The sequence below is a fragment of the Lissotriton helveticus genome, chromosome 4_1, assembly GCF_964261635.1.
Source record: "Lissotriton helveticus chromosome 4_1, aLisHel1.1, whole genome shotgun sequence".
In the NCBI taxonomy this organism is placed as follows: Eukaryota; Metazoa; Chordata; class Amphibia; order Caudata; family Salamandridae; genus Lissotriton; species Lissotriton helveticus.
Window position 1 is genome coordinate 1,670,619,196 of NC_136063.1, and position 23,045 is coordinate 1,670,642,240.

Below are 23,045 nucleotides of genomic sequence, written 5' to 3' on the forward strand. Positions count from 1 at the left end.
ATAAAGTAAAATCTTCCGAAAGACGTGTCAAAGGTAATAATCTGAATTTCTCTTTCAAAGAAATTCACAATTAAATGCACTGTGTAAGTCAAGCATGTTGTCATATAAGAAATCAGCAAAAATTAACTATCTCATTACTGGTCATATAGATGAGAGAGGAAATGAACCTAACATTTAAATTGTGGATGGGAAACTACAGTTTTTAGTTTTCAGCTTCAATACATATGTTTATGAATAATTGATTTCTTTATATAGTCTTATCGCTATCTAGACGGATATAGCTATGTATACATAGATGCATACTTATACGTTGATTAGTATCAGTATAAAACATTGACGTTATGTTTTTCCAAGACCAAATTCTAAGAAATTGGTGAAATAGTAAATCTCATAATTCAAGTAGGTCCCACCGAGATTTGAACTCGGATCGCTGGATTCAGAGTCCAGAGTGCTAACCATTACACCAAGGAACCCTCCCATACATGAGTCATTTTTCCATTGAGACAAAAGAGAGCGCATTAGTGCAGGGGCATTTCTTACATTGATGAAACGATATCTCTGTTGAATGTTCATAGTGTAAAGAGCTATAATGTGATTTGATTCTGTTCAGATACATTCTCCATAACAGTGTTAAATATGCAAACGTTTATCAGGATAGGCAAGTTATATCATAATGATCATCTTTGACTGTGTCATATTAAAACATTTTACATTTCCAAACTAATACACCCATTTCTTTGTCTCTCACATGGGCTGCGACAAAGAGCAATGATTGGCACGTTGGACTTTGCATGCAAAGGTACCAGTCCAAATCTTGGGGGTACTATTTTATTACTTTTGACCTTTTCCATTTCTGTCATCTTTGTTTATTCATAGCTCAAATCCAACACCAGTAGGTTGAAAGAGACAATTATTGATTCCTTTCAAAACGTCCATCAGCTTGAACAAGTTACAGAAATACAAACATTATAATACGTTTACATCACATTCCTACACAAAATAGTGTGACATTAAGAAATCCTATCCTGTTTTTCTGAAATGCATTTCAGAGGCCTGATTCCCAGCATCCCTTTTTGAAGCTTTCTGCGCTATTGATAAGGCGAATTTAGCACATTTTGAAAGAGAAGTGTTCTTAAATCAAACCTAGAGAACCACAATGACAGTATCATTCAGATAGTACAAATGTTTTTTGTATATTAGTATGGAAATTGTGAAATAAAACGTTTTTCATGCTGATTTTCAACAGTCGATCTGCAATCGTGAAACATAAGCTTTTGCTTGGAGGCCTCACAGGTACTGATCTAATTTTCTGTTTTAAGATTATTCACAAATCATATGATATGCTTTGTATAAATCAACTATATTGTTAGATCAAAATTGAGTAAAAAGTGACTATCTCAATTTCATGACATATAGAAGAGTAAGGAGAAGAAGCTCATGTTTCAAATGTGGAGAGGCAACAACTTTTCATTATTTTCACCTCTACTAATTATATGCATTTTTATAATGTATGTGTTTATGTTGTCCTATAAATATACAGAGACATATAGCAAGATATAGGGAGATACATACGTGTAAAGTGGATATGTACAAGTTTATAAGTAAATGAGATGTTTTTCCAATTAATAATTCTAAGAACTGAATGGAAAAGAAAATCGTAAAGTTTAGATAAGTCCCACTGTGATTTGTACTCAGATCCCGGTTTTCAGAGTCTAGAGTGCTAAGCATGATACCATCAAACCACCTGTACCAGGTTGAGCTTTTCATTTTGAGAGAAGAGATTGCATTCACGGGGGAATCTTATATTTTATTGCAAAATCGTATCTCACATAAAAAGTACTGTTCAACAGAGTGATAGCGTTACTTGAGTCCTCTTGGCAACATCCTTCCCTAACATAGTTCAATATGCAAAAGTTGAACAGAATAGAAAAGTAATAACATTCTGTTGGTCTTTGACTGTAGAACATTAAAAACTTTGAAATGTTCACATTGCTGCAGCAATTTGCTCCCTTGTCACATGGGAGGTTCCATGGTGTAATGGTTAGCACTTTGAACTTTGAATCCAAGGATCCGAGTTCAAATCTCGGTGAGACCACTTTCATGACTGTTGATCAAATCTTTTTCTGTCAAGTGTATTCATAAATATCACAAATCTAACACGGGTAGAGTGAAACATTAATTTATTGATTGTATTCTGAAAGTCTATTCGATGTGAGCAAATGATAGAACTTTTAGAAAACATGGAAATTAAATGGCTCAAAATAATGAGACATTTTGCGAGCTGACTCTGTTTTCTCAAACTCATCACAGGGGGCTGATGCAAGATATTACTTTCTTAAATCTTACTGTTATTGATAAGGGGAAGATGGAACTTTTTAATTGGAAATCCTTCATTAAAACAAAACTTGAGGAATCAAATTGTGTATTATGGGGACAGAAGATATGACGTTTTGAATAACAATCGTGAAATTCAGACACACATATATTTACACTCTGATTTTCTAAAGTAAATCCATAACCATAAAGTAAAATCTTTCGAAAGACGTGTCAAAGGTAATAATCTGAATTTCTCTTTCAAAGAAATTCACAATTAAATGCACTGTGTAAGTCAAGCATGTTGTCATATAAGAAATCAGCAAAAATTAACTATCTCATTACTGGTCATATAGATGAGAGAGGAAATGAACCTAACGTTTAAATTGTGGATGGGAAACTACAGTTTTTAGTTTTCAGCTTCAATACATATGTTTATGAATAATTGATTTCTTTATATAGTCTTATCGCTATCTAGACGGATATAGCTATGTATACATAGATGCATACTTATACGTTGATTAGTATCAGTATAAAACATTGACGTTATGTTTTTCCAAGACCAAATTCTAAGAAATTGGTGAAATAGTAAATCTCATAATTCAAGTAGGTCCCACCGAGATTTGAACTCGGATCGCTGGATTCAGAGTCCAGAGTGCTAACCATTACACCAAGGAACCCTCCCATACATGAGTCATTTTTCCATTGAGACAAAAGAGAGCGCATTAGTGCAGGGGCATTTCTTACATTGATGAAACGATATCTCTGTTGAATGTTCATAGTGTAAAGAGCTATAATGTGATTTGATTCTGTTCAGATACATTCTCCATAACAGTGTTAAATATGCAAACGTTTATCAGGATAGGCAAGTTATATCATAATGATCATCTTTGACTGTGTCATATTAAAACATTTTACATTTCCAAACTAATACACCCATTTCTTTGTCTCTCACATGGGCTGCGACAAAGAGCAATGATTGGCACGTTGGACTTTGCATGCAAAGGTACCAGTCCAAATCTTGGGGGTACTATTTTATTACTTTTGACCTTTTCCATTTCTGTCATCTTTGTTTATTCATAGCTCAAATCCAACACCAGTAGGTTGAAAGAGACAATTATTGATTCCTTTCAAAACGTCCATCAGCTTGAACAAGTTACAGAAATACAAACATTATAATACGTTTACATCACATTCCTACACAAAATAGTGTGACATTAAGAAATCCTATCCTGTTTTTCTGAAATGCATTTCAGAGGCCTGATTCCCAGCATCCCTTTTTGAAGCTTTCTGCGCTATTGATAAGGCGAATTTAGCACATTTTGAAAGAGAAGTGTTCTTAAATCAAACCTAGAGAACCACAATGACAGTATCATTCAGATAGTACAAATGTTTTTTGTATATTAGTATGGAAATTGTGAAATAAAACGTTTTTCATGCTGATTTTCAACAGTCGATCTGCAATCGTGAAACATAAGCTTTTGCTTGGAGGCCTCACAGGTACTGATCTAATTTTCTGTTTTAAGATTATTCACAAATCATATGATATGCTTTGTATAAATCAACTATATTGTTAGATCAAAATTGAGTAAAAAGTGACTATCTCAATTTCATGACATATAGAAGAGTAAGGAGAAGAAGCTCATGTTTCAAATGTGGAGAGGCAACAACTTTTCATTATTTTCACCTCTACTAATTATATGCATTTTTATAATGTATGTGTTTATGTTGTCCTATAAATATACAGAGACATATAGCAAGATATAGGGAGATACATACGTGTAAAGTGGATATGTACAAGTTTATAAGTAAATGAGATGTTTTTCCAATTAATAATTCTAAGAACTGAATGGAAAAGAAAATCGTAAAGTTTAGATAAGTCCCACTGTGATTTGTACTCAGATCCCGGTTTTCAGAGTCTAGAGTGCTAAGCATGATACCATCAAACCACCTGTACCAGGTTGAGCTTTTCATTTTGAGAGAAGAGATTGCATTCACGGGGGAATCTTATATTTTATTGCAAAATCGTATCTCACATAAAAAGTACTGTTCAACAGAGTGATAGCGTTACTTGAGTCCTCTTGGCAACATCCTTCCCTAACATAGTTCAATATGCAAAAGTTGAACAGAATAGAAAAGTAATAACATTCTGTTGGTCTTTGACTGTAGAACATTAAAAACTTTGAAATGTTCACATTGCTGCAGCAATTTGCTCCCTTGTCACATGGGAGGTTCCATGGTGTAATGGTTAGCACTTTGGACTTTGAATCCAAGGATCCGAGTTCAAATCTCGGTGAGACCACTTTCATGACTGTTGATCAAATCTTTTTCTGTCAAGTGTATTCATAAATATCACAAATCTAACACGGGTAGAGTGAAACATTAATTTATTGATTGTATTCTGAAAGTCTATTCGATGTGAGCAAATGATAGAACTTTTAGAAAACATGGAAATTAAATGGCTCAAAATAATGAGACATTTTGCGAGCTGACTCTGTTTTCTCAAACTCATCACAGGGGGCTGATGCAAGATATTACTTTCTTAAATCTTACTGTTATTGATAAGGGGAAGATGGAACTTTTTAATTGGAAATCCTTCATTAAAACAAAACTTGAGGAATCAAATTGTGTATTATGGGGACAGAAGATATGACGTTTTGAATAACAATCGTGAAATTCAGACACACATATATTTACACTCTGATTTTCTAAAGTAAATCCATAACCATAAAGTAAAATCTTTCGAAAGACGTGTCAAAGGTAATAATCTGAATTTCTCTTTCAAAGAAATTCACAATTAAATGCACTGTGTAAGTCAAGCATGTTGTCATATAAGAAATCAGCAAAAATTAACTATCTCATTACTGGTCATATAGATGAGAGAGGAAATGAACCTAACGTTTAAATTGTGGATGGGAAACTACAGTTTTTAGTTTTCAGCTTCAATACATATGTTTATGAATAATTGATTTCTTTATATAGTCTTATCGCTATCTAGACGGATATAGCTATGTATACATAGATGCATACTTATACGTTGATTAGTATCAGTATAAAACATTGACGTTATGTTTTTCCAAGACCAAATTCTAAGAAATTGGTGAAATAGTAAATCTCATAATTCAAGTAGGTCCCACCGAGATTTGAACTCGGATCGCTGGATTCAGAGTCCAGAGTGCTAACCATTACACCAAGGAACCCTCCCATACATGAGTCATTTTTCCATTGAGACAAAAGAGAGCGCATTAGTGCAGGGGCATTTCTTACATTGATGAAACGATATCTCTGTTGAATGCTCATAGTGTAAAGAGCTATAATGTGATTTGATTCTGTTCAGATACATTCTCCATAACAGTGTTAAATATGCAAACGTTTATCAGGATAGGCAAGTTATATCATAATGATCATCTTTGACTGTGTCATATTAAAACATTTTACATTTCCAAACTAATACACCCATTTCTTTGTCTCTCACATGGGCTGCGCCAAAGTGCAATGATTGGCACGTTGGACTTTGCATGCAAAGGTACCAGTCCAAATCTTGGGGGTACTATTTTATTACTTTTGACCTTTTCCATTTCTGTCATCTTTGTTTATTCATAGCTCAAATCCAACACCAGTAGGTTGAAAGAGACAATTATTGATTCCTTTCAAAACGTCCATCAGCTTGAACAAGTTACAGAAATACAAACATTATAATACGTTTACATCACATTCCTACACAAAATAGTGTGACATTAAGAAATCCTATCCTGTTTTTCTGAAATGCATTTCAGAGGCCTGATTCCCAGCATCCCTTTTTGAAGCTTTCTGCGCTATTGATAAGGCGAATTTAGCACATTTTGAAAGAGAAGTGTTCTTAAATCAAACCTAGAGAACCACAATGACGGTATCATTCAGATAGTACAGATGTTTTTTGTATATTAGTATGGAAATTGTGAAATAAAACGTTTTTCATGCTGATTTTCAACAGTCGATCTGCAATCGTGAAACATACGCTTTTGCTTGGAGGCCTCACAGGTACTGATCTAATTTTCTGTTTTAAGATTATTCACAAATCATATGATATGCTTTGTATAAATTAACTATATTGTTAGATCAAAATTGAGTAAAAAGTGACTATCTCAATTTCATGACATATAGAAGAGTAAGGAGAAGAAGCTCATGTTTCAAATGTGGATAGGCAACAACTTTTCATTGTTTTCACCTCTACTAATTATATGCATTTTTATAATGTATGTGTTTATGTTGTCCTATAAATATACAGAGACATATAGCAAGATATAGGGAGATACATACGTGTAAAGTGGATATGTACAAGTTTATAAGTAAATGAGATGTTTTTCCAATTAATAATTCTAAGAACTGAATGGAAAAGAAAATCGTAAAGTTTAGATAAGTCCCACTGTGATTTGTACTCAGATCCCGGTTTTCAGAGTCTAGAGTGCTAAGCATGATACCATCAACCCACCTGTACCAGGTTGAGCTTTTCATTTTGAGAGAAGAGATTGCATTCACGGGGGAATCTTATCTTTTATTGCAAAATCGTATCTCACATAAAAAGTACTGTTCAACAGAGTGATAGCGTTACTTGAGTCCTCTTGGCAACATCCTTCCCTAACATAGTTCAATATGCAAAAGTTGAACAGAATAGAAAAGTAATAACATTCTGTTGGTCTTTGACTGTAGAACATTAAAAACTTTGAAATGTTCACATTGCTGCAGCAATTTGCTCCCTTGTCACATGGGAGGTTCCATGGTGTAATGGTTAGCACTTTGGACTTTGAATCCAAGGATCCGAGTTCAAATCTCGGTGAGACCACTTTCATGACTGTTGATCAAATCTTTTTCTGTCAAGTGTATTCATAAATATCACAAATCTAACACGGGTAGAGTGAAACATTAATTTATTGATTGTATTCTGAAAGTCTATTCGATGTGAGCAAATGATAGAACTTTTAGAAAACATGGAAATTAAATGGCTCAAAATAATGAGACATTTTGCGAGCTGACTCTGTTTTCTCAAACTCATCACAGGGGGCTGATGCAAGATATTACTTTCTTAAATCTTACTGTTATTGATAAGGGGAAGATGGAACTTTTTAATTGGAAATCCTTCATTAAAACAAAACTTGAGGAATCAAATTGTGTATTATGGGGACAGAAGATATGACGTTTTGAATAACAATCGTGAAATTCAGACACACATATATTTACACTCTGATTTTCTAAAGTAAATCCATAACCATAAAGTAAAATCTTTCGAAAGACGTGTCAAAGGTAATAATCTGAATTTCTCTTTCAAAGAAATTCACAATTAAATGCACTGTGTAAGTCAAGCATGTTGTCATATAAGAAATCAGCAAAAATTAACTATCTCATTACTGGTCATATAGATGAGAGAGGAAATGAACCTAACGTTTAAATTGTGGATGGGAAACTACAGTTTTTAGTTTTCAGCTTCAATACATATGTTTATGAATAATTGATTTCTTTATATAGTCTTATCGCTATCTAGACGGATATAGCTATGTATACATAGATGCATACTTATACGTTGATTAGTATCAGTATAAAACATTGACGTTATGTTTTTCCAAGACCAAATTCTAAGAAATTGGTGAAATAGTAAATCTCATAATTCAAGTAGGTCCCACCGAGATTTGAACTCGGATCGCTGGATTCAGAGTCCAGAGTGCTAACCATTACACCAAGGAACCCTCCCATACATGAGTCATTTTTCCATTGAGACAAAAGAGAGCGCATTAGTGCAGGGGCATTTCTTACATTGATGAAACGATATCTCTGTTGAATGCTCATAGTGTAAAGAGCTATAATGTGATTTGATTCTGTTCAGATACATTCTCCATAACAGTGTTAAATATGCAAACGTTTATCAGGATAGGCAAGTTATATCATAATGATCATCTTTGACTGTGTCATATTAAAACATTTTACATTTCCAAACTAATACACCCATTTCTTTGTCTCTCACATGGGCTGCGCCAAAGTGCAATGATTGGCACGTTGGACTTTGCATGCAAAGGTACCAGTCCAAATCTTGGGGGTACTATTTTATTACTTTTGACCTTTTCCATTTCTGTCATCTTTGTTTATTCATAGCTCAAATCCAACACCAGTAGGTTGAAAGAGACAATTATTGATTCCTTTCAAAACGTCCATCAGCTTGAACAAGTTACAGAAATACAAACATTATAATACGTTTACATCACATTCCTACACAAAATAGTGTGACATTAAGAAATCCTATCCTGTTTTTCTGAAATGCATTTCAGAGGCCTGATTCCCAGCATCCCTTTTTGAAGCTTTCTGCGCTATTGATAAGGCGAATTTAGCACATTTTGAAAGAGAAGTGTTCTTAAATCAAACCTAGAGAACCACAATGACGGTATCATTCAGATAGTACAAATGTTTTTTGTATATTAGTATGGAAATTGTGAAATAAAACGTTTTTCATGCTGATTTTCAACAGTCGATCTGCAATCGTGAAACATACGCTTTTGCTTGGAGGCCTCACAGGTACTGATCTAATTTTCTGTTTTAAGATTATTCACAAATCATATGATATGCTTTGTATAAATTAACTATATTGTTAGATCAAAATTGAGTAAAAAGTGACTATCTCAATTTCATGACATATAGAAGAGTAAGGAGAAGAAGCTCATGTTTCAAATGTGGATAGGCAACAACTTTTCATTGTTTTCACCTCTACTAATTATATGCATTTTTATAATGTATGTGTTTATGTTGTCCTATAAATATACAGAGACATATAGCAAGATATAGGGAGATACATACGTGTAAAGTGGATATGTACAAGTTTATAAGTAAATGAGATGTTTTTCCAATTAATAATTCTAAGAACTGAATGGAAAAGAAAATCGTAAAGTTTAGATAAGTCCCACTGTGATTTGTACTCAGATCCCGGTTTTCAGAGTCTAGAGTGCTAAGCATGATACCATCAACCCACCTGTACCAGGTTGAGCTTTTCATTTTGAGAGAAGAGATTGCATTCACGGGGGAATCTTATCTTTTATTGCAAAATCGTATCTCACATAAAAAGTACTGTTCAACAGAGTGATAGCGTTACTTGAGTCCTCTGGGCAACATCCTTCCCTAACATAGTTCAATATGCAAAAGTTGAACAGAATAGAAAGGTAATAACATTCTGTTGGTCTTTGACTGTAGAACATTAAAAACTTTGAAATGTTCACATTGCTGCAGCAATTTGCTCCCTTGTCACATGGGAGGTTCCATGGTGTAGTGGTTAGCACTTTGGACTTTGAATCCAAGGATCCGAGTTCAAATCTCGGTGGGACCACTTTCATGACTGTTGATCAAATCTTTTTTTGTCAAGTGTATTCATAAATATCACAAATCTAACACGGGTAGAGTGAAACATTAATTTATTGATTGTATTCTGAAAGTCTATTCGATGTGAGCAAATGATAGAACTTTTAGAAAACATGGAAATTAAATGGCTCAAAATAATGAGACATTTTGCGAGCTGACTCTGTTTTCTCAAACTCATCACAGGGGGCTGATGCAAGATATTACTTTCTTAAATCTTACTGTTATTGATAAGGGGAAGATGGAACTTTTTAATTGGAAATCCTTCATTAAAACAAAACTTGAGGAATCAAATTGTGTATTATGGGGACAGAAGATATGACGTTTTGAATAACAATCGTGAAATTCAGACACACATATATTTACACTCTGATTTTCTAAAGTAAATCCATAACCATAAAGTAAAATCTTTCGAAAGACGTGTCAAAGGTAATAATCTGAATTTCTCTTTCAAAGAAATTCACAATTAAATGCACTGTGTAAGTCAAGCATGTTGTCATATAAGAAATCAGCAAAAATTAACTATCTCATTACTGGTCATATAGATGAGAGAGGAAATGAACCTAACGTTTAAATTGTGGATGGGAAACAACAGTTTTTAGTTTTCAGCTTCAATACATATGTTCATGAATAATTGATTTCTTTATATAGTCTTATCGCTATCTAGACGGATATAGCTATGTATACATAGATGCATACTTATACGTTGATAAGTATCAGTATAAAACATTGACGTTATGTTTTTCCAAGACCAAATTCTAAGAAATGGGTGAAATAGTAAATCTCATAATTCAAGTAGGTCCCACCGAGATTTGATCTCGGATCGCTGGATTCAGAGTCCAGAGTGCTAACCATTACACCATGGAACCCTCCCTTACATGAGTCATTTTTCCATTGAGACAAAAGAGAGCGCATTAGTGCGGGGGCATTTCTTACATTGATGAAAGGATATCTCTGTTGAATGCTCATAGTGTAAAGAGCTATAATGTGATTTGATTCTGTTCAGATACATTCTCCATAACAGTGTTAAATATGCAAACGTTTATCAGGATAGGCAAGTTATATCATAATGATCATCTTTGACTGTGTCATATTAAAACATTTTACATTTCCAAACTAATACACCCATTTCTTTGTCTCTCACATGGGCTGTGCCAAAGAGCAATGATTGGCATTTTGGACTTTGCATGCAAAGGTACCAGTCCAAATCTTGGGGGTACTATTTTATTACTCTTGACCTTTTCCATTTCTGTCATCTTTGTTTATTGATAGCTCAAATCCAACACCAGTAGGTTGAAAGAGACAATTATTGATTCCTTTCAAAACGTCCATCAGCTTGAACAAGTTACAGAAATACAAACATTATAATACGTTTACATCACATTCCTACACAAAATAGTGTGACATTAAGAAATCCTATCCTGTTTTTCTGAAATGCATTTCAGAGGCCTGATTCCCAGCATCCCTTTTTGAAGCTTTCTGCGCTATTGATAAGGCGAATTTAGCACATTTTGAAAGAGAAGTGTTCTTAAATCAAACCTAGAGAACCACAATGACGGTATCATTCAGATAGTACAAATGTTTTTTGTATAGTAGTATGGAAATTGTGAAATAAAACGTTTTTCATGCTGATTTTCAACAGTCGATCTGCAATCGTGAAACATACGCTTTTGCTTGGAGGCCTCACAGGTACTGATCTAATTTTCTGTTTTAAGATTATTCACAAATCATATGATATGCTTTGTATAAATTAACTATATTGTTAGATCAAAATTGAGTAAAAAGTGACTATCTCAATTTCATGACATATAGAAGAGTAAGGAGAAGAAGCTCATGTTTCAAATGTGGAGAGGCAACAACTTTTCATTATTTTCACCTTTACTAATTATATGCATTTTTATAATGTATGTGTTTATGTTGTCCTATAAATATACAGAGACATATAGCAAGATATAGGGAGATACATACGTGTAAAGTGGATATGTACAAGTTTATAAGTAAATGAGATGTTTTTCCAATTAATAATTCTAAGAACTGAATGGAAAAGAAAATCGTAAAGTTTAGATAAGTCCCACTGTGATTTGTACTCAGATCCCGGTTTTCAGAGTCTAGAGTGCTAAGCATGATACCATCAACCCACCTGTACCAGGTTGAGCTTTTCATTTTGAGAGAAGAGATTGCATTCACGGGGGAATCTTATCTTTTATTGCAAAATCGTATCTCACATAAAAAGTACTGTTCAACAGAGTGATAGCGTTACTTGAGTCCTCTGGGCAACATCCTTCCCTAACATAGTTCAATATGCAAAAGTTGAACAGAATAGAAAGGTAATAACATTCTGTTGGTCTTTGACTGTAGAACATTAAAAACTTTGAAATGTTCACATTGCTGCAGCAATTTGCTCCCTTGTCACATGGGAGGTTCCATGGTGTAGTGGTTAGCACTTTGGACTTTGAATCCAAGGATCCGAGTTCAAATCTCGGTGGGACCACTTTCATGACTGTTGATCAAATCTTTTTTTGTCAAGTGTATTCATAAATATCACAAATCTAACACGGGTAGAGTGAAACATTAATTTATTGATTGTATTCTGAAAGTCTATTCGATGTGAGCAAATGATAGAACTTTTAGAAAACATGGAAATTAAATGGCTCAAAATAATGAGACATTTTGCGAGCTGACTCTGTTTTCTCAAACTCATCACAGGGGGCTGATGCAAGATATTACTTTCTTAAATCTTACTGTTATTGATAAGGGGAAGATGGAACTTTTTAATTGGAAATCCTTCATTAAAACAAAACTTGAGGAATCAAATTGTGTATTATGGGGACAGAAGATATGACGTTTTGAATAACAATCGTGAAATTCAGACACACATATATTTACACTCTGATTTTCTAAAGTAAATCCATAACCATAAAGTAAAATCTTTCGAAAGACGTGTCAAAGGTAATAATCTGAATTTCTCTTTCAAAGAAATTCACAATTAAATGCACTGTGTAAGTCAAGCATGTTGTCATATAAGAAATCAGCAAAAATTAACTATCTCATTACTGGTCATATAGATGAGAGAGGAAATGAACCTAACGTTTAAATTGTGGATGGGAAACTACAGTTTTTAGTTTTCAGCTTCAATACATATGTTTATGAATAATTGATTTCTTTATATAGTCTTATCGCTATCTAGACGGATATAGCTATGTATACATAGATGCATACTTATACGTTGATTAGTATCAGTATAAAACATTGACGTTATGTTTTTCCAAGACCAAATTCTAAGAAATTGGTGAAATAGTAAATCTCATAATTCAAGTAGGTCCCACCGAGATTTGAACTCGGATCGCTGGATTCAGAGTCCAGAGTGCTAACCATTACACCAAGGAACCCTCCCATACATGAGTCATTTTTCCATTGAGACAAAAGAGAGCGCATTAGTGCAGGGGCATTTCTTACATTGATGAAACGATATCTCTGTTGAATGCTCATAGTGTAAAGAGCTATAATGTGATTTGATTCTGTTCAGATACATTCTCCATAACAGTGTTAAATATGCAAACGTTTATCAGGATAGGCAAGTTATATCATAATGATCATCTTTGACTGTGTCATATTAAAACATTTTACATTTCCAAACTAATACACCCATTTCTTTGTCTCTCACATGGGCTGCGCCAAAGTGCAATGATTGGCACGTTGGACTTTGCATGCAAAGGTACCAGTCCAAATCTTGGGGGTACTATTTTATTACTTTTGACCTTTTCCATTTCTGTCATCTTTGTTTATTCATAGCTCAAATCCAACACCAGTAGGTTGAAAGAGACAATTATTGATTCCTTTCAAAACGTCCATCAGCTTGAACAAGTTACAGAAATACAAACATTATAATACGTTTACATCACATTCCTACACAAAATAGTGTGACATTAAGAAATCCTATCCTGTTTTTCTGAAATGCATTTCAGAGGCCTGATTCCCAGCATCCCTTTTTGAAGCTTTCTGCGCTATTGATAAGGCGAATTTAGCACATTTTGAAAGAGAAGTGTTCTTAAATCAAACCTAGAGAACCACAATGACGGTATCATTCAGATAGTACAAATGTTTTTTGTATATTAGTATGGAAATTGTGAAATAAAACGTTTTTCATGCTGATTTTCAACAGTCGATCTGCAATCGTGAAACATACGCTTTTGCTTGGAGGCCTCACAGGTACTGATCTAATTTTCTGTTTTAAGATTATTCACAAATCATATGATATGCTTTGTATAAATTAACTATATTGTTAGATCAAAATTGAGTAAAAAGTGACTATCTCAATTTCATGACATATAGAAGAGTAAGGAGAAGAAGCTCATGTTTCAAATGTGGATAGGCAACAACTTTTCATTGTTTTCACCTCTACTAATTATATGCATTTTTATAATGTATGTGTTTATGTTGTCCTATAAATATACAGAGACATATAGCAAGATATAGGGAGATACATACGTGTAAAGTGGATATGTACAAGTTTATAAGTAAATGAGATGTTTTTCCAATTAATAATTCTAAGAACTGAATGGAAAAGAAAATCGTAAAGTTTAGATAAGTCCCACTGTGATTTGTACTCAGATCCCGGTTTTCAGAGTCTAGAGTGCTAAGCATGATACCATCAACCCACCTGTACCAGGTTGAGCTTTTCATTTTGAGAGAAGAGATTGCATTCACGGGGGAATCTTATCTTTTATTGCAAAATCGTATCTCACATAAAAAGTACTGTTCAACAGAGTGATAGCGTTACTTGAGTCCTCTGGGCAACATCCTTCCCTAACATAGTTCAATATGCAAAAGTTGAACAGAATAGAAAGGTAATAACATTCTGTTGGTCTTTGACTGTAGAACATTAAAAACTTTGAAATGTTCACATTGCTGCAGCAATTTGCTCCCTTGTCACATGGGAGGTTCCATGGTGTAGTGGTTAGCACTTTGGACTTTGAATCCAAGGATCCGAGTTCAAATCTCGGTGGGACCACTTTCATGACTGTTGATCAAATTTTTTTTGTCAAGTGTATTCATAAATATCACAAATCTAACACGGGTAGAGTGAAACATTAATTTATTGATTGTATTCTGAAAGTCTATTCGATGTGAGCAAATGATAGAACTTTTAGAAAACATGGAAATTAAATGGCTCAAAATAATGAGACATTTTGCGAGCTGACTCTGTTTTCTCAAACTCATCACAGGGGGCTGATGCAAGATATTACTTTCTTAAATCTTACTGTTATTGATAAGGGGAAGATGGAACTTTTTAATTGGAAATCCTTCATTAAAACAAAACTTGAGGAATCAAATTGTGTATTATGGGGACAGAAGATATGACGTTTTGAATAACAATCGTGAAATTCAGACACACATATATTTACACTCTGATTTTCTAAAGTAAATCCATAACCATAAAGTAAAATCTTTCGAAAGACGTGTCAAAGGTAATAATCTGAATTTCTCTTTCAAAGAAATTCACAATTAAATGCACTGTGTAAGTCAAGCATGTTGTCATATAAGAAATCAGCAAAAATTAACTATCTCATTACTGGTCATATAGATGAGAGAGGAAATGAACCTAACGTTTAAATTGTGGATGGGAAACAACAGTTTTTAGTTTTCAGCTTCAATACATATGTTCATGAATAATTGATTTCTTTATATAGTCTTATCGCTATCTAGACGGATATAGCTATGTATACATAGATGCATACTTATACGTTGATAAGTATCAGTATAAAACATTGACGTTATGTTTTTCCAAGACCAAATTCTAAGAAATGGGTGAAATAGTAAATCTCATAATTCAAGTAGGTCCCACCGAGATTTGATCTCGGATCGCTGGATTCAGAGTCCAGAGTGCTAACCATTACACCATGGAACCCTCCCATACATGAGTCATTTTTCCATTGAGACAAAAGAGAGCGCATTAGTGCGGGGGCATTTCTTACATTGATGAAAGGATATCTCTGTTGAATGCTCATAGTGTAAAGAGCTATAATGTGATTTGATTCTGTTCAGATACATTCTCCATAACAGTGTTAAATATGCAAACGTTTATCAGGATAGGCAAGTTATATCATAATGATCATCTTTGACTGTGTCATATTAAAACATTTTACATTTCCAAACTAATACACCCATTTCTTTGTCTCTCACATGGGCTGTGCCAAAGAGCAATGATTGGCATTTTGGACTTTGCATGCAAAGGTACCAGTCCAAATCTTGGGGGTACTATTTTATTACTCTTGACCTTTTCCATTTCTGTCATCTTTGTTTATTGATAGCTCAAATCCAACACCAGTAGGTTGAAAGAGACAATTATTGATTCCTTTCAAAACGTCCATCAGCTTGAACAAGTTACAGAAATACAAACATTATAATACGTTTACATCACATTCCTACACAAAATAGTGTGACATTAAGAAATCCTATCCTGTTTTTCTGAAATGCATTTCAGAGGCCTGATTCCCAGCATCCCTTTTTGAAGCTTTCTGCGCTATTGATAAGGCGAATTTAGCACATTTTGAAAGAGAAGTGTTCTTAAATCAAACCTAGAGAACCACAATGACGGTATCATTCAGATAGTACAAATGTTTTTTGTATATTAGTATGGAAATTGTGAAATAAAACGTTTTTCATGCTGATTTTCAACAGTCGATCTGCAATCGTGAAACATACGCTTTTGCTTGGAGGCCTCACAGGTACTGATCTAATTTTCTGTTTTAAGATTATTCACAAATCATATGATATGCTTTGTATAAATTAACTATATTGTTAGATCAAAATTGAGTAAAAAGTGACTATCTCAATTTCATGACATATAGAAGAGTAAGGAGAAGAAGCTCATGTTTCAAATGTGGAGAGGCAACAACTTTTCATTATTTTCACCTTTACTAATTATATGCATTTTTATAATGTATGTGTTTATGTTGTCCTATAAATATACAGAGACATATAGCAAGATATAGGGAGATACATACGTGTAAAGTGGATATGTACAAGTTTATAAGTAAATGAGATGTTTTTCCAATTAATAATTCTAAGAACTGAATGGAAAAGAAAATCGTAAAGTTTAGATAAGTCCCACTGTGATTTGTACTCAGATCCCGGTTTTCAGAGTCTAGAGTGCTAAGCATGATACCATCAACCCACCTGTACCAGGTTGAGCTTTTCATTTTGAGAGAAGAGATTGCATTCACGGGGGAATCTTATCTTTTATTGCAAAATCGTATCTCACATAAAAAGTACTGTTCAACAGAGTGATAGCGTTACTTGAGTCCTCTGGGCAACATCCTTCCCTAACATAGTTCAATATGCAAAAGTTGAACAGAATAGAAAGGTAATAACATTCTGTTGGTCTTTGACTGTAGAACATTAAAAACTTTGAAATGTTCACATTGCTGCAGCAATTTGCTCCCTTGTCACATGGGAGGTTCCATGGTGTAGTGGTTAGCACTTTGGACTTTGAATCCAAGGATCCGAGTTCAAATCTCGGTGGGACCACTTTCATGACTGTTGATCAAATCTTTTTTTGTCAAGTGTATTCATAAATATCACAAATCTAACACGGGTAGAGTGAAACATTAATTTATTGATTGTATTCTGAAAGTCTATTCGATGTGAGCAAATGATAGAACTTTTAGAAAACATGGAAATTAAATGGCTCAAAATAATGAGACATTTTGCGAGCTGACTCTGTTTTCTCAAACTCATCACAGGGGGCTGATGCAAGATATTACTTTCTTAAATCTTACTGTTATTGATAAGGGGAAGATGGAACTTTTTAATTGGAAATCCTTCATTAAAACAAAACTTGAGGAATCAAATTGTGTATTATGGGGACAGAAGATATGACGTTTTGAATAACAATCGTGAAATTCAGACACACATATATTTACACTCTGATTTTCTAAAGTAAATCCATAACCATAAAGTAAAATCTTTCGAAAGACGTGTCAAAGGTAATAATCTGAATTTCTCTTTCAAAGAAATTCACAATTAAATGCACTGTGTAAGTCAAGCATGTTGTCATATAAGAAATCAGCAAAAATTAACTATCTCATTACTGGTCATATAGATGAGAGAGGAAATGAACCTAACGTTTAAATTGTGGATGGGAAACAACAGTTTTTAGTTTTCAGCTTCAATACATATGTTCATGAATAATTGATTTCTTTATATAGTCTTATCGCTATCTAGACGGATATAGCTATGTATACATAGATGCATACTTATACGTTGATAAGTATCAGTATAAAACATTGACGTTATGTTTTTCCAAGACCAAATTCTAAGAAATGGGTGAAATAGTAAATCTCATAATTCAAGTAGGTCCCACCGAGATTTGATCTCGGATCGCTGGATTCAGAGTCCAGAGTGCTAACCATTACACCATGGAACCCTCCCATACATGAGTCATTTTTCCATTGAGACAAAAGAGAGCGCATTAGTGCGGGGGCATTTCTTACATTGATGAAAGGATATCTCTGTTGAATGCTCATAGTGTAAAGAGCTATAATGTGATTTGATTCTGTTCAGATACATTCTCCATAACAGTGTTAAATATGCAAACGTTTATCAGGATAGGCAAGTTATATCATAATGATCATCTTTGACTGTGTCATATTAAAACATTTTACATTTCCAAACTAATACACCCATTTCTTTGTCTCTCACATGGGCTGCGCCAAAGAGCAATGATTGGCATTTTGGACTTTGCATGCAAAGGTACCAGTCCAAATCTTGGGGGTACTATTTTATTACTCTTGACCTTTTCCATTTCTGTCATCTTTGTTTATTGATAGCTCAAATCCAACACCAGTAGGTTGAAAGAGACAATTATTGATTCCTTTCAAAACGTCCATCAGCTTGAACAAGTTACAGAAATACAAACATTATAATACGTTTACATCACATTCCTACACAAAATAGTGTGACATTAAGAAATCCTATCCTGTTTTTCTGAAATGCATTTCAGAGGCCTGATTCCCAGCATCCCTTTTTGAAGCTTTCTGCGCTATTGATAAGGCGAATTTAGCACATTTTGAAAGAGAAGTGTTCTTAAATCAAACCTAGAGAACCACAATGACGGTATCATTCAGATAGTACAAATGTTTTTTTTATATTAGTATGGAAATTGTGAAATAAAACGTTTTTCATGCTGATTTTCAACAGTCGATCTGCAATCGTGAAACATACGCTTTTGCTTGGAGGCCTCACAGGTACTGATCTAATTTTCTGTTTTAAGATTATTCACAAATCATATGATATGCTTTGTATAAATTAACTATATTGTTAGATCAAAATTGAGTAAAAAGTGACTATCTCAATTTCATGACATATAGAAGAGTAAGGAGAAGAAGCTCATGTTTCAAATGTGGATAGGCAACAACTTTTCATTGTTTTCACCTCTACTAATTATATGCATTTTTATAATGTATGTGTTTATGTTGTCCTATAAATATACAGAGACATATAGCAAGATATAGGGAGATACATACGTGTAAAGTGGATATGTACAAGTTTATAAGTAAATGAGATGTTTTTCCAATTAATAATTCTAAGAACTGAATGGAAAAGAAAATCGTAAAGTTTAGATAAGTCCCACTGTGATTTGTACTCAGATCCCGGTTTTCAGAGTCTAGAGTGCTAAGCATGATACCATCAACCCACCTGTACCAGGTTGAGCTTTTCATTTTGAGAGAAGAGATTGCATTCACGGGGGAATCTTATCTTTTATTGCAAAATCGTATCTCACATAAAAAGTACTGTTCAACAGAGTGATAGCGTTACTTGAGTCCTCTGGGCAACATCCTTCCCTAACATAGTTCAATATGCAAAAGTTGAACAGAATAGAAAGGTAATAACATTCTGTTGGTCTTTGACTGTAGAACATTAAAAACTTTGAAATGTTCACATTGCTGCAGCAATTTGCTCCCTTGTCACATGGGAGGTTCCATGGTGTAGTGGTTAGCACTTTTGACTTTGAATCCAAGGATCCGAGTTCAAATCTCAGTGGGACCACTTTCATGACTGTTGATCAAATCTTTTTTTGTCAAGTGTATTCATAAATATCACAAATCTAACACGGGTAGAGTGAAACATTAATTTATTGATTGTATTCTGAAAGTCTATTCGATGTGAGCAAATGATAGAACTTTTAGAAAACATGGAAATTAAATGGCTCAAAATAATGAGACATTTTGCGACCTGACTCTGTTTTCTCAAACTCATCACAGGGGGCTGATGCAAGATATTACTTTCTTAAATCTTACTGTTATTGATAAGGGGAAGATGGAACTTTTTAATTGGAAATCCTTCATTAAAACAAAACTTGAGGAATCAAATTGTGTATTATGGGGACAGAAGATATGACGTTTTGAATAACAATCGTGAAATTCAGACACACATATATTTACACTCTGATTTTCTAAAGTAAATCCATAACCATAAAGTAAAATCTTTCGAAAGACGTGTCAAAGGTAATAATCTGAATTTCTCTTTCAAAGAAATTCACAATTAAATGCACTGTGTAAGTCAAGCATGTTGTCATATAAGAAATCAGCAAAAATTAACTATCTCATTACTGGTCAAATAGATGAGAGATGAAATGAACCTAACGTTTAAATTGTGGATGGGAAACAACAGTTTTTAGTTTTCAGCTTCAATACATATGTTTATGAATAATTGATTTCTTTATATAGTCTTATCGCTATCTAGACGGATATAGCTATGTATACATAGATGCATACTTACACGTTGATTAGTATCAGTATAAAACATTGACGTTATGTTTTTCCAAGACCAAATTCTAAGAAATTGGTGAAATAGTAAATCTCATAATTCAAGTAGGTCCCACCGAGATTTGAACTCGGATCGCTGGATTCAGAGGCCAGAGTGCTAACCATTACACCAAGGAACCCTCCCATACATGAGTCATTTTTCCATTGAGACAAAAGAGAGCGCATTAGTGCGGGGGCATTTCTTACATTGATGAAACGATATCTCTGTTGAATGCTCATAGTGTAAAGAGCTATAATGTGATTTGATTCTGTTCAGATACATTCTCCATAACAGTGTTAAATATGCAAACGTTTATCAGGATAGGCAAGTTATATCATAATGATCATCTTTGACTGTGTCATATTAAAACATTTTACATTTCCAAACTAATACACCCATTTCTTTGTCTCTCACATGGGCTGCGCCAAAGAGCAATGATTGGCACGTTGGACTTTGCATGCAAAGGTACCAGTCCAAATCTTGGGGGTACTATTTTATTACTTTTGACCTTTTTCATTTCTGTCATCTTTGTTTATTCATAGCTCAAATCCAACACCAGTAGGTTGAAAGAGACAATTATTGATTCCTTTCAAAACGTCCATCAGCTTGAACAAGTTACAGAAATACAAACATTATAATACGTTTACATCACATTCCTACACAAAATAGTGTGACATTAAGAAATCCTATCCTGTTTTTCTGAAATGCATTTCAGAGGCCTGATTCCCAGCATCCCTTTTTGAAGCTTTCTGCGCTATTGATAAGGCGAATTTAGCACATTTTGAAAGAGAAGTGTTCTTAAATCAAACCTAGAGAACCACAATGACAGTATCATTCAGATAGTACAAATGTTTTTTGTATATTAGTATGGAAATTGTGAAATAAAACGTTTTTCATGCTGATTTTCAACAGTCGATCTGCAATCGTGAAACATAAGCTTTTGCTTGGAGGCCTCACAGGTACTGATCTAATTTTCTCTTTTAAGATTATTCACAAATCATATGATATGCTTTGTATAAATCAACTATATTGTTAGATCAAAATTGAGTAAAAAGTGACTATCTCAATTTCATGACATATAGAAGAGTAAGGAGAAGAAGCTCATGTTTCAAATGTGGAGAGGCAACAACTTTTCATTATTTTCACCTTTACTAATTATATGCATTTTTATAATGTATGTGTTTATGTTGTCCTATAAATATACAGAGACATATAGCAAGATATAGGGAGATACATACGTGTAAAGTGGATATGTACAAGTTTATAAGTAAATGAGATGTTTTTCCAATTAATAATTCTAAGAACTGAATGGAAAAGAAAATCGTAAAGTTTAGATAAGTCCCACTGTGATTTGTACTCAGATCCCGGTTTTCAGAGTCTAGAGTGCTAAGCATGATACCATCAACCCACCTGTACCAGGTTGAGCTTTTCATTTTGAGAGAAGAGATTGCATTCACGGGGGAATCTTATCTTTTATTGCAAAATCGTATCTCACATAAAAAGTACTGTTCAACAGAGTGATAGCGTTACTTGAGTCCTCTGGGCAACATCCTTCCCTAACATAGTTCAATATGCAAAAGTTGAACAGAATAGAAAGGTAATAACATTCTGTTGGTCTTTGACTGTAGAACATTAAAAACTTTGAAATGTTCACATTGCTGCAGCAATTTGCTCCCTTGTCACATGGGAGGTTCCATGGTGTAGTGGTTAGCACTTTGGACTTTGAATCCAAGGATCCGAGTTCAAATCTCGGTGGGACCACTTTCATGACTGTTGATCAAATCTTTTTTTGTCAAGTGTATTCATAAATATCACAAATCTAACACGGGTAGAGTGAAACATTAATTTATTGATTGTATTCTGAAAGTCTATTCGATGTGAGCAAATGATAGAACTTTTAGAAAACATGGAAATTAAATGGCTCAAAATAATGAGACATTTTGCGAGCTGACTCTGTTTTCTCAAACTCATCACAGGGGGCTGATGCAAGATATTACTTTCTTAAATCTTACTGTTATTGATAAGGGGAAGATGGAACTTTTTAATTGGAAATCCTTCATTAAAACAAAACTTGAGGAATCAAATTGTGTATTATGGGGACAGAAGATATGACGTTTTGAATAACAATCGTGAAATTCAGACACACATATATTTACACTCTGATTTTCTAAAGTAAATCCATAACCATAAAGTAAAATCTTTCGAAAGACGTGTCAAAGGTAATAATCTGAATTTCTCTTTCAAAGAAATTCACAATTAAATGCACTGTGTAAGTCAAGCATGTTGTCATATAAGAAATCAGCAAAAATTAACTATCTCATTACTGGTCATATAGATGAGAGAGGAAATGAACCTAACGTTTAAATTGTGGATGGGAAACAACAGTTTTTAGTTTTCAGCTTCAATACATATGTTCATGAATAATTGATTTCTTTATATAGTCTTATCGCTATCTAGACGGATATAGCTATGTATACATAGATGCATACTTATACGTTGATAAGTATCAGTATAAAACATTGACGTTATGTTTTTCCAAGACCAAATTCTAA

The 23,045-nt window shown here is 33.8% G+C and overlaps 17 non-coding genes across 17 annotated transcripts; 9 read left to right on the forward strand and 8 right to left on the reverse strand.

The window, feature by feature from the left end:
- Nucleotides 1-401: 401 nt before the first annotated feature.
- On the reverse strand, nt 402-473 carry TRNAQ-CUG (transfer RNA glutamine (anticodon CUG)). Its single transcript has one exon. It is a non-coding gene; the product is annotated as a tRNA-Gln (tRNA).
- A 1,550-nt stretch (nt 474-2,023) lies between these two features.
- TRNAQ-UUG (transfer RNA glutamine (anticodon UUG)) lies at nt 2,024-2,095 on the forward strand. The gene has a single exon. It is a non-coding gene; the product is annotated as a tRNA-Gln (tRNA).
- An 826-nt stretch (nt 2,096-2,921) lies between these two features.
- On the reverse strand, nt 2,922-2,993 carry TRNAQ-CUG (transfer RNA glutamine (anticodon CUG)). Its single transcript has one exon. It is a non-coding gene; the product is annotated as a tRNA-Gln (tRNA).
- Nucleotides 2,994-4,543: 1,550 nt separating this feature from the next.
- TRNAQ-UUG (transfer RNA glutamine (anticodon UUG)) lies at nt 4,544-4,615 on the forward strand. The gene has a single exon. It is a non-coding gene; the product is annotated as a tRNA-Gln (tRNA).
- Nucleotides 4,616-5,441: 826 nt separating this feature from the next.
- TRNAQ-CUG (transfer RNA glutamine (anticodon CUG)) lies at nt 5,442-5,513 on the reverse strand. Its single transcript has one exon. It is a non-coding gene; the product is annotated as a tRNA-Gln (tRNA).
- Nucleotides 5,514-7,063: 1,550 nt separating this feature from the next.
- TRNAQ-UUG (transfer RNA glutamine (anticodon UUG)) lies at nt 7,064-7,135 on the forward strand. Its single transcript has one exon. It is a non-coding gene; the product is annotated as a tRNA-Gln (tRNA).
- Nucleotides 7,136-7,961: 826 nt separating this feature from the next.
- TRNAQ-CUG (transfer RNA glutamine (anticodon CUG)) lies at nt 7,962-8,033 on the reverse strand. The gene has a single exon. It is a non-coding gene; the product is annotated as a tRNA-Gln (tRNA).
- A 1,550-nt stretch (nt 8,034-9,583) lies between these two features.
- TRNAQ-UUG (transfer RNA glutamine (anticodon UUG)) lies at nt 9,584-9,655 on the forward strand. Its single transcript has one exon. It is a non-coding gene; the product is annotated as a tRNA-Gln (tRNA).
- Nucleotides 9,656-10,481: 826 nt separating this feature from the next.
- Nucleotides 10,482-10,553, reverse strand: TRNAQ-CUG (transfer RNA glutamine (anticodon CUG)). The gene has a single exon. It is a non-coding gene; the product is annotated as a tRNA-Gln (tRNA).
- A 1,550-nt stretch (nt 10,554-12,103) lies between these two features.
- On the forward strand, nt 12,104-12,175 carry TRNAQ-UUG (transfer RNA glutamine (anticodon UUG)). Its single transcript has one exon. It is a non-coding gene; the product is annotated as a tRNA-Gln (tRNA).
- An 826-nt stretch (nt 12,176-13,001) lies between these two features.
- On the reverse strand, nt 13,002-13,073 carry TRNAQ-CUG (transfer RNA glutamine (anticodon CUG)). Its single transcript has one exon. It is a non-coding gene; the product is annotated as a tRNA-Gln (tRNA).
- A 1,550-nt stretch (nt 13,074-14,623) lies between these two features.
- Nucleotides 14,624-14,695, forward strand: TRNAQ-UUG (transfer RNA glutamine (anticodon UUG)). Its single transcript has one exon. It is a non-coding gene; the product is annotated as a tRNA-Gln (tRNA).
- An 825-nt stretch (nt 14,696-15,520) lies between these two features.
- Nucleotides 15,521-15,592, reverse strand: TRNAQ-CUG (transfer RNA glutamine (anticodon CUG)). Its single transcript has one exon. It is a non-coding gene; the product is annotated as a tRNA-Gln (tRNA).
- Nucleotides 15,593-17,142: 1,550 nt separating this feature from the next.
- On the forward strand, nt 17,143-17,214 carry TRNAQ-UUG (transfer RNA glutamine (anticodon UUG)). Its single transcript has one exon. It is a non-coding gene; the product is annotated as a tRNA-Gln (tRNA).
- An 826-nt stretch (nt 17,215-18,040) lies between these two features.
- On the reverse strand, nt 18,041-18,112 carry TRNAQ-CUG (transfer RNA glutamine (anticodon CUG)). The gene has a single exon. It is a non-coding gene; the product is annotated as a tRNA-Gln (tRNA).
- A 1,550-nt stretch (nt 18,113-19,662) lies between these two features.
- On the forward strand, nt 19,663-19,734 carry TRNAQ-UUG (transfer RNA glutamine (anticodon UUG)). The gene has a single exon. It is a non-coding gene; the product is annotated as a tRNA-Gln (tRNA).
- A 2,448-nt stretch (nt 19,735-22,182) lies between these two features.
- On the forward strand, nt 22,183-22,254 carry TRNAQ-UUG (transfer RNA glutamine (anticodon UUG)). The gene has a single exon. It is a non-coding gene; the product is annotated as a tRNA-Gln (tRNA).
- Nucleotides 22,255-23,045: the final 791 nt, after the last annotated feature.